Source organism: Arachis ipaensis, chromosome B9, assembly GCF_059453495.1.
Source record: "Arachis ipaensis isolate K30076 ecotype BB chromosome B9, ASM5945349v1, whole genome shotgun sequence".
In the NCBI taxonomy this organism is placed as follows: domain Eukaryota; kingdom Viridiplantae; phylum Streptophyta; class Magnoliopsida; order Fabales; family Fabaceae; genus Arachis; species Arachis ipaensis.
In genome coordinates this window covers 93,525,521-93,529,906 of record NC_142444.1, presented here as the reverse complement: position 1 = coordinate 93,529,906, position 4,386 = coordinate 93,525,521, and the positions used below count along the sequence as shown (strand labels likewise).

General features: G+C 40.9%; 1 non-coding gene across 1 annotated transcript; it reads right to left on the bottom strand.

Annotated features, from left to right (window-relative positions):
* Window positions 1-3,026: 3,026 nt before the first annotated feature.
* Window positions 3,027-3,130, bottom strand: LOC148545487 (small nucleolar RNA R71). The gene has a single exon (XR_015901813.1). It is a non-coding gene; the product is annotated as a small nucleolar RNA R71 (small nucleolar RNA).
* Between the last annotated feature and the right edge of the window lie 1,256 nt (window positions 3,131-4,386).

Sequence of the window (4,386 nt, the reverse complement as noted above, 5' to 3'; positions counted from 1 at the left end):
ATTTCAGGGAAGAAGAGGCTAAGCAAGGAAGCAACAAAATCAATAAAGGAAGCTTGAATATCACATGTGGAGTTTAAGTTCCAGTTTAAGCCTAAACTGGAGCTTAAACGCCAAAATCATGAAGGATAAGAAATGCTGGGATTGAAGTTTAACCTCCAGTTTCACCTCAAACTGGAGGTTAAACGCCAGAATGAAAAGCCTCACTTAAGGAGCATTCCACGTTTAACCTCCAGTTTGACCTCAAACTGGAGGTTAAACGCCAGAATGAGTATGCCACCCAGGGAGGAGTTCCACGTTTAACCTCCAGTTTGACCTCAAACTGGAGGTTAAACGCCAGAACCAGGAAGAGTACCAGGGAGCCATTCCACGTTTAAGCTCCAGTTTGACTCAAACTGGAGCTTAAACGTGTTCGACAGCTTTTCTACTCCAGGGTTGCTCTCTCCATTTCCACGTTTAACCTCCAGTTTGACCTCAAACTGGAGGTTAAACGTGTTCGACACCTCCAGGGCCACCATTCTAAGCTTCCACGTTTAACCTCCAGTTTGACCTCAAACTGGAGGTTAAACGTGTTCGACCTCCAGTATGCCTCCACCCTTTTCCACGTTTAACCTCCAGTTTAACCTCAAACTGGAGGTTAAACGTGTTCGACCTCCAGGGCTGCCTTTCCTATCTCCACGTTTAAGCTTCAGTTTAACCTTAAACTGAAGCTTAAACGTGTTCGACTACATGACTCTCCAGGGCTACCTTCTTCCATTTCCACGTTTAAGCTTCAGTTTAACCTTAACTGAAGCTTAAACGTGCTTCTACAAAAGGCCTCACTGGAAGTGTCTGGCGTTTAAGCTGCAGTTTAAGCTTAAACTACAACTTAAACGCCACTCTTGGAAAAGGTTTCTGGGCCAAAAATATTGTGATTTAAGTTAGTCTTTGAGCACAAATATTAACTTAAACTTACTTTGGTATGAAACCCAATTGAATATCATGGTTTATGGGATTGGGCCTGAAGGATTGATGAGTTTGAAATCTCAATTTATTGAGTCATGTGTCATTATTTGATTATCACTAAGTTGGCTCAATAAATGTTACAGGATTTGGATCAACAACCTCATCAAGGTTATGGATCATAAACCCAAGGCAAAAGGAAAGCAAGGAGAGGCCTCAAAGCCCAAGAAGCACAACTGAAGCTCAATATAGAAAGTGTATAAATAGGATAGAAGTTAAGTTAGAGAAGACTTTTTACTTTCACTTTTAGCTAGTTTTCCTTTTCTTTGTAATTGAATTCAGAGCTATGATTCACTAAACCCCCTTTCATTGGGTTAGGGAGCTCTATTGTAATTCAATGAATCAATAATAGTTTATCTTCTTCTTCAATCTTTTCTCTTGAATTTTGTTAGAAAGCTTCTCGATCTAATTCCATTGAGTAGTTGTCTTGGGAAAGAAACTACTCATACTTGGAATCCTTCGGAGCCTTGGGAAAGGAATGGAGGATTCATGCTAGAGAAGCTTTCTCACAGTGGATTGGATTGGGGTTTGGATGGATATTGTGACATGTAATCCTACCAAATTGTGGTTCATGAAATTGTGTGGTATAATCAGTGATCAAGCATCATCTCTTCTTATGAACATTTAAACCAAGGGATTGGGAATTTGTTTGTTTTTAGAGAGCATTGGTGAGCCAAGGAATTGGGATCCAATCATATAAGATTGCCAAGCAAAATTCAATGAACGCATTGGTTGAGGAAGAGATAAACATGTTTTGATTCGGAGATCTCAATATCTCCTATAACCCAATGAATTCCCCAATTCTGATTTCCACTTTCTCTTTACGTTCTGCTACTCAATTCATGCAATCACCCCCATTCCCTTTTAATTTCAGCAATTTAGTTTCTACTCTTTAATTCATGCAATTTAAGATTCCGCCATTTCAATTTCTTGTCATTTACTTTTCCCGCCACTTTTACATTCCGCAATACTCATCTCAATCTTGATTCCGCTCAACTAGAACACACTTCTAATCCGAATTGCTCACTCAACCAATCCTTGTGGGATTCGACCTCACTCTATTGTGAGTTTTTACTTGACGATAACCGGTGCACTTGCCGGAAGGAATTTTGCCGATCGTGCAATTTCCTAAATCGTAGCATAACTAGTTTATGTGCATCAAGTTTATGGCGCCGTTGCCGGGGATTGGTTTTCGATTGACAATTCTCAAATTGGAAGCTAACTAGATTGAGCAATTTTCTCTTGCTTTGTTAATTCTGTTCAAGATACTGTTGAATTTTAATTTCTGCACTTGGTTACATGCTTTCCTTCTTTATGCCTTTAAATTCATGCAACTAACTCACTGACTCACTAACTGTTTGAATTAATTCCTCAATTGAGCTAACCATACTCTTCCATTAACCAAGAGTATTTCACTTGTTGTGTTTGAGCTGTGTTCTTGTATGACAGGTAGGAGAGGAGAGACATCAACTCCTCCATATACCGAACCAGAGAGGACCCTTCATAGACTTAGAAGGGAAGCAAGAGGGAAGAGAGTAGTGGGAGAAGAGGAATCTGAAGGAGAATCTGAGGACAATTTTGAGGAAGCTTTAGATCTCAACATGGATAGAGAAGCTCACAACCATGAGAGAGCTGATGGAAACGATGCCATCCCTGAGAGGAGGGTTCTTAGTTCATACATAAACCCAACCTCTGGGAATTGTGGTAGTAGCATCCAGAAACCACCCATTCAGGCCAACAATTTTGAGCTCAAGCCACAGCTAATATCACTTGTGGAAAATCATTGTTCCTTTGGAGGAAGTGCTAATGAAGACCCAAACCAACATCTCACAAAATTCCTGAGAATTTGTGACACTGTGAAGTCCAATGGAGTCCAAGAAGATGCCTATAAACTGCTTTTGTTCCCATTTTCACTTAGGGACAAAGCAGCTAAGTGGCTGGAATCATTCCCAAGGGGGAGTCTAACAACATGGGATGAGGTGGAAAGCAAGTTTCTGGCACGTTTCTACCCTCCACAAAAGGTCAATAGGCTTCGATCTGAGGTTCAGACTTTTAGACAACAAGATGGTGAAACTCTCTACGAGGCATGGGAGAGATTCAAGGACTTGACAAGGAAATGCCCACCAAACATGTTCCATGATTGGGTGCAACTGCACATCTTCTATGATGGGCTCTCTTATGAATCAAGGAAGGCTGTAGACCATTCATCAGGAGGTTCATTGAACAGGAAAAAGACTGTGGAAGAAGCCATTGAAGTGATCGAGACAGTGGCTGAGAATGAGTACTACTATGCATCAGAAAGGCACAACACTAAGGGAGTCATGGAGCTGAACCATGTTGATACAATTCTAGCCCAAAACAAGGTGTTTGCCAAGCAACTAGCAGAGCTTACCAGGCAAATAGAAACAAAGCAAGTGGCTGCAATACACACACAAGATCAAGAGGAAGTAGGCATTGAAGGAGGTGATTGGGATGAGGCTAACTATGTGGGAAACCAACAAAGGCAATCATATGATCCACATTCCAACACTTACAACCCAGGCTGGAGAAACCACCCAAACTTTGGGTGGGGAAACCAACAAACCCAACCACAAAACCACAAACCTTACAACCACAACCAACATAACAATTCCACATACCAAAACTCCAACCAAAGATCATACCAAGCCACACAAAACACTTACCCCCAACCATCATATCATGGCCAAAATAATCAACATACCCAACCTAATCCGAACCAACAATTTCAAGATCAATTAAACCGGATAGAAGGAATGCTTGCAACCATGAGCCAAGACATAATTGAATTGAAAGCTTTTAAGGAAGAAGTAAATTCTAACTTGCAAAACCAAGGAGCTGCCATCCAGAAGCTAGAAAATCAAATTTTGTATTTGACTAAGCAAGCCCCTGGGACAAGCGGTTCTCATGCTGCCAAGGCTATTGCAAGGGAGGAATGTAAGGCCATAACCCTCAGAAGTGGAAAGAATCTAAAGGAGATTTCAAGGGAAACCACAGAGGATGAAGCAAAGGAAAATGTGAAAGACAAAGAACAAGGACAATCTGTTACACCGTTTGCAACAAAAGAAAAAGAAAAAGAGGTCTTGAAGCCTTACACACCTAAAGCACCTTATCCTCAACGTTTGATGAAAAGTGAAAAGGATGGCCAATTCTCCAGGTTCTTGGAGATTTTCAAGAAGCTTCAAATCAACATTCCCTTTGCTGAGGCAATAGAGCAAATGCCACTCTATGCAAAATTCTTAAAAGAATTAATGACCAAGAAGAGAAGCTGGAGAAATGAGGAAACTGTGTTGTTAACTGAAGAATGCAGTGCTATCATTCAGCACAAATTGCCTCAGAAATTGAAGGACCCAGGCAGTTTCCAAATCC